The sequence below is a fragment of the Lipotes vexillifer genome, unplaced genomic scaffold (genome assembly GCF_000442215.2).
Source record: "Lipotes vexillifer unplaced genomic scaffold, Lipotes_vexillifer_v1.1 scaffold951, whole genome shotgun sequence".
NCBI lineage: Eukaryota > Metazoa > Chordata > Mammalia > Artiodactyla > Lipotidae > Lipotes > Lipotes vexillifer.
In genome coordinates, this window is record NW_006793664.1 from 2,822,346 (window position 1) to 2,832,831 (window position 10,486).

Consider the following 10,486-nt stretch of genomic DNA (forward strand, 5'->3'; position numbering starts at 1 on the left):
AAAAGTTTGAAAAGAAAAAGTTTTATAAAATTTATGCAGTCTGGAAAGTAAGGAATGCTAAACATTTGTCAACAATTTTGGAAGCAAAATCACTGAAATCAGAATACAGAGAGAAATATAAGGAAACGTTAAAACATTTAATTTTTTTGGCTGTAGTGTGTTATGCTCTTCTTTAGCCTTTCCTTTTACTTTCAATTAAATGCAATTCTCTTTACATTTCATTTATGATTCAAAGAGGAAAGGTTCATCCTTTTTGACACATTAGGGTGTGATAACTAGGAATACATGTATGCAATTCTGTATAGTTGAACATACTGAACTATATACAAGGCAATGAACTAGATCCTAACAGACTCTAAGGATACAAAGACTAATAATCTAAGGTCTGATTTTGTAGGAATGTACAGTTTGAAGTTAGGAGTGTAGGTGTTAAACAGATTATGAGAGGATTAAGATTCTGTAGGGTAGAGTAAGTGCTGTGATAGGCATGCAAAGCTCTGGGGACAAATAGAAGGGCATTTGGAAAGGGGGTTTATTAGGGAAAACTCCAAGGAGAGTTATAGGCCCAGGGAGACACAAAGAGAAGACCAAGAAGTGAGAAAGAGGATGTTAAGCATTTCTCCACATTCCATTTTTCTGACCTCTTGGAAGGCATAATTGAGGGATTTTGGATTGTTATATCTGTATATAGAAATACAGATATAATAGTTTCTTCCTTTCCATAAATAAAGGTCGTAATCCACAAAGCATTAATTCAGCTAATGTCACCTTGGTTTCCTGCCTTTCATCGTTCATGGAATTTCCATATGTAATAGGCAGCATTTGAGTTTAAGGAGTAATACTCAATAACCTCCTGTGATAATTTTATTCCATCCCCTCTGAAGCCACTAGGCTTAACCTTTTCTGCCTCATGGCATTTATACCTGCTGCCCTGCTGGAATTCCTGGAGGTCTTCTGAGGTCAGTCCAGCCACTGATTAAGTATCCACCCCTTCTTTATCACAGGTAACTTCTGATTAGTCTGGCCTTTATCATCTTGGCACAATCTGAAGGATTCAAGGGCTAAAATGCCACAGTGCATTCTGCCTGTGGGATTCAGCATTTAGGAGGTGCTCTGTCATTATCTCTTTAATATTGCCTCTTCTCTTTTTTGGAATTCCAGTTGAAAACATAGAAGAAGGTAGATGTTCTTGCTTTATTCTTCTTGTCTCTCAAACTCTTTTTGATATTTTTCTTTTTCACTCCATTAGCTGAATTCAGGATAATTTCTTTGGATTTATCTTCTAGCTTATGAATTCTCTCTTCAGTTGCATCTATTCTCTTTACTCTGTTCATTGAGTTTTTAATTTCTAAAACTGCTATTTGATTCTTTTAAAAATATATTTTGTGTTTTTTATAGTCTCATGTTCCTGGCTCTTATTTTCATGTTCCTCTTTTATTTCTTTATGATTATAAACATAACTACGTTATATTATGAATCTAAAAATTCCAGTATTTGAAGTCTTTGTGGTTATTTTCTGTTGTGGTCTTGGTTGAGTTTATCTTATGTTTTACTGTTTCCTTTATTGTTTGTGACTATTTTTACAGAGAGCTCATATTCTTTTTAACTATGGGAATTCATTAATGTCTGTATTGAAGTAATGTAACTCCAAAGAGAGTTTACATTTGCTTTTTCGGTCATCTTAGGCACACATACTCTTCAGTTGGGCCACTTCAAATAAAATTCTCTGCCAGGTGTTCTATATCACATAGGTAGGTGAATTTGACCTGCAATGGTGTAAATTCTCAAGATACTTTTTTTTTTTTTTCCACTTTGCTCCAAGGTTGAGACAGGCAAATTTCTGTGCTGTCCATTTTTGTCAGGTGGGTTTATTTTTCACTTGTCCTAAGACTGAGAATATGTAGCTCTTTCATATCTCAGCACTATGTGGACCTATCTTCCTATTTACTTTCCCACCCTGGGCATCTATTTATCTCTTGCCCTCCAAACCCTATACAGTTGTCATGGTGGAAACTCAATGTCTTCAGGGCTCAGCACAAGCACTCAGAGGGAAAGCTGGCACTGGTACTTGTCTAACTTCTGGGTGTCTGCTTTCACTTTAATTTTGGCCTCTGTGGTCTTCTTTTGTCTCATCTCCACAATGCAATTAAAGATCTATTTTTTCTTAATTCAACATTTTAGTCATCTTTATTGGCAAGGTCTTTCAGGATATCTGGTCTATAATAGTGCCAGAAATAGAAGTTGGCTCTAAGCTTTCTAGCAGCCAACAAGAAGAGGGAAATCTAATCAATTATATGGTCACAGGGGGCAGGAGAAAAATGATTCTCTGTTGCTTTGGAGAGAGACAACGATTTTTGGCATTGAGACCAGATGGGATTTCTCTCAGCAGCCATTTCAGCAGGCTCCATAGTCTTCCCTGGTGCTTTAGTAGGTCCCGGCAGCTGTTCCACCAGGCTTCAGCACTGACATCCTTTAGAGTGCCAAAGCTGGATGCTGTTTGATAGTGAAGAGGATCCAGGAAGACAAATTACTCTTTGTACTTTGTTTTTTACTCCAAAAGATGGGGCCCAAAGTGATGTAGCTTTCCCAAGAGGCTTCTGAATCATTGTGCCTATACTGTCAGTTTCTTAGACATGCTCAGACAGGTTGGAATCTCTTATACCCCAGGCACGAAGGTAATTTTTTACTGAGGCAGCATAGAGTTGGCCTCTAAATGACATGGGTGGAATGGGTCCACTCTCATGTAGTAAAGTTGAGTCATAGCATCTTTTATACCCTTTATATGGCCTGGTCTAACCACTCTAAAAACACATCTTTAGATAAGTTGAAATGAAAGATCAAAATGTTTCGTAATTAAAGAATATCTTTTGTAATTGTTAACCATTACCAATTTTACCAATATAACTTGTTCTAGTTATATTTTAATTTAGTTTGCTGGCAAATAACATATATAAACTGAAAACATACTTGGTTAGATGAGCTTGCTAAGATTAAAGAAGTTAACAATGATTAATTACATTAAAAAATTGAGTTTTGAATGATACTTGGTTTTTAGCTTGTTTTCCAGAACAGTGACGAGATTATATGGCAAATGGAATCCTAGATTTGTTTCAACTTAAACAAAAATATGTGGAAATATTAATTTTAAAAATTTCATTCTGAGAACAGCACTAAAAACGTGGTTATTTAAAGCTTCTATACTTGGGAGAATTGAGAGAAAGAAAAACTTTGTTAGAAAGTAAGAAAGTTTCAGTGAATTCATCATACCAATTACCAAGAAGGGATTTATAGGTTGGGGATAAACTTCAGTCAAAAGAGCAATGACTTTCAGTTTCAGGTGGATTTTAGTAAAGAAACAAAGGGTTGAAAGCAATTGTGTGAGTCCTCTTATCTTGTATGCATAGTGAAACAGAACTAATAATCTTAGAAAGAGTTTTCTGTTATATCTCAGAAATAATAAAAGTACTGTAAGGATTTCATGAATTTGAAAGACTGAAATAAACCATATTTTATTGGTTGAGATCCCTACTGTGGAAATAGCCAAATTAGTGATTCTAGTCACATTGTGATTTAGCAAAAACTCTTACCTGTCTCTGAAATTGTTGGGAATCAGTAAACTCACTAAATTATACTTTTGTCTTAATTTTTAACCCAGCTATTGTTTTCTCTCTTGTATAATAAGCATGAGTGATAATAGCAACTTTAAATTTATAGTTGTCTTTTGTTTTTTTACAGTTTCTATAGTTATTTTTCTGATTTCTAACTATTTTTTTACCCTGCTAGACAAGTTCTCCATAATGACATAAAGGCTGCACAGCAGGCAGGATATATAGATCTAACCTTTGCTTCGTAAGCAGGAAATTGCTGTTCTTAGGTTCAGGAACTTTTTTTTTCCCCTCAAAAATAAGAACCTGTTTTACCAGCTAGAGAGCTCTGTTCCTAAAGACCAGAGTTCAGTGTGAATGTTCAAACCTGTGAATAAATTCTTGAGTCTACAATTTTGTCAAACTTTAGAGAAAGCAGTCGAAGAATAACCATTTCCCTTTTAAACTCTACTCAGTTAGCTGGAACTGAATTAGTCCCAATAATATCACACTGGTTTCCCACTGACCATTTTTATGTGCATTTGGAAAGCACATTAAGAAATAATTGTTTATCCAAAGAAGCTTTAAACTAGGATATGAGAATAATCACCCACTTTAAGGGTAGGGATGGCTTTTAATTTTGAACCTAAGTGTTTATGCTATTTTCAGGGTGGAAGTAGGTGTGACTATTGATACTGAAAAGACATCTTCTGTAAGTGTCATAATTAAATCCAATGACTATTTTAACTTGATGAAGTAAAATAATGTGAAATTCCTCATTTTGAATTTAAATGCAAGCGATAAATTTTCATTGGGAAGTAATTTATTTCCCACATTATAATCTAATTGAAGATCCCCTTCTCCCCCAGGCTTTGAGTGTAAAGCATTCACCTGATTTATTTTCTGTTTACACATTATATTCTCCAGATTCAAGTCTTCACATTATTCACATGATTTTAGAATTTTCAGAAAACGTCAAATGTCCCCCATCCACATAGGAAATATTATATACAAATGCCACTCATGCATTGGTTCAGGTATAAATGATCTTTCAGTGCTGACTGATTGGTTTAAAAATGTTCACAAATGACAACTTATAAAAACCTGTAGGATCTATCCCCTTTATTGGGACAGTCTTTTCCATATGGTGAAAATGTTTTCTCTAGGGCCTGTACTTTTATCAGGAGGACAGAAGGTTTGCAGGGACTGGTGGAAGCTGTAGATTTTGTATGCTCAGTATTATTTCACATCCTTCTCTCTACTCCTCCGCCATTCTTCGTGATCCAGGTGGTGATGTCAATCACAATGGCCTGTCCCCACTTCTTGGGTAAGCATGTGGCCAAGCCTAGCTATTGCTGTGCCAAGGATTGATTCAGGAATGTGCATGTGACTCAAGAAAAATAAATTAGTGTCTTTTCTGAGATTGATATATGGCTTTGATGGGTGGAGGATGTCTAATTCCACTGTGATTGCTAAGCAGGGCACATGTGCATCTGGGGCTGAGGGATGTCATCTTGTCTGACACACACACAGGAAGAGTCTGCCTGTGATATAACAAGTAGAGATAAGCATCGCTGAAAGACGGGGAAGGAGAGAGGCAGAGCTCTCCAAGTACATTTTTAACCTGAGACCCATCTCTTGCTTAAAGATATATCCATTTCCAACTTTCCAATTGCAAGGCCACTACATTCCCCCTTTCCATAAGCCAGTTTGAGTTGGGTTTCGTTAATGTCCAACTAAAAAGGGTCTCCACTAATGCAGTCCCTACTGCAGCACTCCTGTCAGGACTTGAGTGTAATTCTGCTTAACAACCAGATAAGATATTTTGAAGTTTTTATGCTAATATGAACAAATTCACCAGAACACAAAGAATGATTTCACAGTGCAATTCAAACATAGATTCCTCACTGAGAAAACACAGAGATGTGTGTAGTTACGCATGGCCTTGTGTAATAACTTTGGACGTAATGCTTTCATTTACCGCTACTGCTGTGTGGAGCTGAGAGCATCCTGGGGGTTAACCTGTAGGACAATGTAAAGAGGAGCATATGTTCTTTCAAGGCACTTGTAGCTGCCATTTTATTTTTTGAGAGTTATGAATGGAGGTATTGTTGCAAACAGCTGTACCGTGAAAGCATTTAAGCCAGTTATTACTGCCTGTGGTGTCTGAACTCAGAATGTTGCAAGCACTGAAATTATGATTTACAGAGATGAAAAGTGTAAGCCTTGTAAGATCTAGCTTTATGCTTGGCTCTGTCTTTTCATATTATCTGACAGATTCTTTTGTAGTGATAAGCCTAAAGCTGAGGGCTTGTAATTCCAATTAATTCAAGAGAGATGGCCAGAATATATCATACCACATGTAACAACATATTAATTTGGAAAGCAATATGGTAACACAAATGTCATTTTTTAATTTAATTTAATTTTATTTTTTGTGGTACGTGGGCCTCTCACTGTTGCGGCCTCTCCCGTTGCGGAGCACAGGCTCCAGACATGCAGGCTCAGCAGCCATGGCTCAAGGGCCCAGCCGCTCCGTGGCATGTGGAATCTTCCCGGACCAGGGCATGAACCCATGTCCCCTGCATCAGCAGGCGGACTCTCAACCACTGCGCCACCAGGGAAGCCCACAAATGTTATTTTTAATATATTTAATTACTTCCCAAAACATTATGGTAAACCTGTATTATGTGGAACACGATCTGAAGATTTAGAATATAGGAAAATTTCTAAATTTATATCTGAGATGGCAATGAATTTGGTTGAATTGAACTGAAATGTATTTTGGAATTGGGAAAAATATAATTTTACATTTCTTGGAAGAACTCTTTGATACATTGCTAATAACTCATTTCCTTTCCGTAAAATGACCATCTTTAATACCTTAAGATCCATTGTGACACCTGGTTCAGTAGACTAATCTCTGCTAAAGTTCTTCCTCTTCTCATCTTACCCAGTCTACCCATTGTCTAGATCATACTCTCCCTTTGGTTAAGATCAACATAGGAATTCAATTATTGGTGGCACTTAGTGTGTCCAGTAGGACATAGAATAATAAATTTTACCCCATTTCACATATTTTTAGTACTTGGCCCAATTAAGAGCTACTTCCAAAATATTTGCCAAAGAGTAGCCAGTTGAAAATTTCCCAGTCAGTTTACAAGTTAACAGAAGATAAGGTCTCTATTCAGTTTGTGTGCAGAGCATTGTCTGGATATTAATGGGTAATTTAATCAATCTAATCTTCAACTTTAAAGAATTTTAAAGATCATAGGTATTTTTGAAAGGAAGGCATCTAGCAAAATGTTCTCATTTCATAGGTACATCAGTTAGGATGCTTTGGGTTGCATGTAACACAAAACTGATTCAAACAACCTTAAGTGAAAAATGGAATCTGGGGGCTCACAGAACTGAATGTTCCAAGTGACAGAGAGACTTTATCCAGGGCTCAGATCCCAAGATTAGGCTCAGGTTCCTGGCTCTATTTCTCAGTCCTGTTTTCCCAGCTTGGGGCCCAAATCAGGGGCTAGCAGCTCCTAGCCACATGCTTCCTGGCACTTCCACCAGGAAACAGAGTCTCTCTTCCTGATATTTCAAATAAAATCCCTGAAGTGAGTTTTCCTGGCCCTGACTGGCCTGACTTGGGTCATGTGTCACTCCTTTTGAATTAATCTACGTAATTAATGGGATCAGATTTGCTGAATGGCTTAAGGCAGCCAACTTCCAACTGGAGCTAAAGGAAAGATCAAATCCCACACCAGCTGCGTTGCTGGGAAATTCAGGTTGCTGTCTTGGGTGAGAGGTGCTGGGGAAGTAACCAACAAACTATGACGATAAAGTATGAGAGAATCCAAGTATCTTGGCCTGGTGATCACACATTAAGTAGCAAAGCCTCATTTAGAACCTAATTCAGGATCATTTTGTTTGTCAACAAAGGTATACAAACTACTACATAAATTCATACTCTCAATATCCTGTGATGGTGGAGGTGTGGAAACACTGTGATTGTCTATCACAGTCTTTATCAATATGTGGTCTGAGATACACTCAATAAAAGACAGCAGGATACCTGGGAAGAATGCAGATTACTGGGCCCCATTCTGGGTTTGCTGAATCAGAATCTGCCGGGGTGGGGCTCAGGAATTTGCATCTTGAATATGTTTCTTTGGAACATGTCTTGCATAATAAGACATACAATAAATACATTGCTGTGTAAGCCACAAGGTGTTTTGGTTAACAAACATTCCAAAACTTTTTTTTTTTAACTATTTCTGCATCTTAGACTGTATTTGGAAATATTTTCTATAAAATTTCTTTTTACTGACCTTCCAGTTGAGATGATAACTACTTCTAAACTATAATCTGGTCATCAACTTTGTTAGGAGGCTTGTGAATTCTGGCTAAACTTAACAGGTGAGCAGAAAAATCTGCAGAAGACTTATGGGCAAAGTTGGAAAAGCAACTTTGTGCTACACTGCAAAAGGAATATTGGCAAGTGTAAAAATGGTGATGTTAGTGTAAGTAGGAAAGTATAAATATATTATTACAAATGGCAGAAAATAAAGCATACTATTACCCACTTATATATATTATTTACTTTTCAACTCTTCGATGCTGTTTTCAGAATATGATTTATACCTTACAAACTTGCTCAACTGGCAACACTTGGATAGTAAATGCAGGGTGTTGACAGCAACTATTGAAAATCCTATGAATGCTGATTATGACTTATAATATAAAATACAACATTCACTGTGTTGCTTAGTCGGGTCCTTGCTTTTGTCTGACAGCACAAACCCCAGGAAAATTTTCCACCCGCTTCCTAGAACCGTCCTGGAGAGGACCCACCTCATCTCCCACGTAGCTTCCACTGAAGGTCTAAGATAACTTTTGTCACCTTATTAGCAGTGTTTCTTGGAGCCTGGGGTCGGGGGAAAGTGACTGTCAGTATTGCTTTTAGATAGTAAGCGGTGTTTGTGGAGGAATGGTGAAATTAAGACAATTACCGGAGTAAATCTGATTTTTTTCCATTGCACTTTTTACAGTGCTATAGATTTGTGAGATGTGGTATTGAACCATTGTCTGTTTAGGAAGTTGGCATACGTTTTTATGTGCTGCCTGAGGAGAAAATAATATGAATAGAGTGGTGAGACAACATTCCATGAACAATAGTGATTTGAAATAAAATATTAGTGGAATACAGTTTTTCAGGACAATAATAGACAATTACTAAGTATTCAGAAACACTGCATCCTCAGTATTGCTGAGTATGCTAAACTATATTTTAAGCAATTTGCATCAGTAATTTATTTAATCAATCCTAGGAGGTAGGTTCTGCTATTATATCTATTTTACAGATGAGGAAACTGAGGCATAGGGAAGTTAATCAATTTGCCTATGTTCATATATATAGTAAGTTAAGGAACAGGAATTTAAATCCAGGCTGTCTGGATCCAGACCCTTGCTCTTAACTATCAAACTATAGAGTGGTTATGTATGTTTCTAATGTGCCCATAGAAATCAAGAATTATATTAAAATTTTCCAATATTCTTTTACAGTGAGTTCTGTAGACCAAAGGAGATAGCATAAACATAGTAAGCAGTATTAAGTAGTATACAGCAGTATAAAGATTTTATGACCATGGCGTCAAGCTATGCTCAATTGGTGATAAATATGGGATTTTGTTTAAGGAAGGCTCTGGCATGCTGCAACAAGGATGAGATCTAAAATATATGGGCCACCATCCTCTATGATGACATGCTGTTAATCGACCATTAGCTTGATAGGCCCTTTGAGTTGGTCCCAGTAGTGCAAAGGGATTTGTTTAAGCCATGCAAATTTTTCATCTGATTGTTTGTGGCCATTGTAGCCAATTTGCAAGCTGATGGACCAGAGTTAGGAATTTGTCTGTGGTTATGAAACTACACATGATCACCCTAGATCTACTGAAGCGCCTAAAGCCTCTGCCTTGTTTTCCCAGCACTTTCTCTAACGAAAGGGCAGATGCCTCGTGATAACAGCAGTACAGTGTCGCTCTGAGTGTTTAAAGATTGTGTTACCTCTCAAGCAAATTTTTAATACTGATGATGAAAATAATAAGCTCCAAATCTCATCCATCATAGCAAACAATTATTTGCAATTTCTATGTATTCCCTTTTAGCCTTTGTCCTTGTATGGATAGAATTTTATATGTTTATATTCTTGCTGTGTATATAATTTTGGATCCTGCTTCTTACTTAACATTTCCCATGCTGCTACAATTTTTATAATTGTTGTTATCTTAATGGCTACCTAATCAACCATTAAGTGGATTATCATATTTTATGCAACTGTGTTCTAATTGTTAAGATTTGTTAGATTTTTCCACTCATTTGCCATTAATAACATTGTGAAGCTGGGTTTGGGCCAAAAGCCAAATCCTGTCCACTACTTATTTTTGTAAATAAAGTTTCATTGGAACGCAGCCAAGCATACTCATTTACGTATCATCTATGGCTGTTTTTTCACTGCAAAGGCAGAGTTGAGTAGTTAAGACAGAAAACCTATGGCCCACAGAGGCCTAAAATATTTATTATCTGGACCTTTACAGAAAAAGTTTGCCAACTCCAAATTATTATTGTAGAACCCAAATTGTTTTTCTTATTTTGGATCATTTCATTAAGATAAATTCCCAGGATTAGGATTACTTGGCACAAGTGTGTGACTATAATATAGTCTCAGAGAGTATTTCCAAATGGTTTTCTAAAGCTGTTACGTGGTTATAAACATATGAGGGTCCTACTTTCATTCAACTTTATAATAATTGAGTGTTATCATTTTAAGTTTTTCTTAATTGAATGATCACTAATCATACATCATTTATCTTCTTGTCTGCTCTTCAGTATGAAAAAGTTCTTTCCCT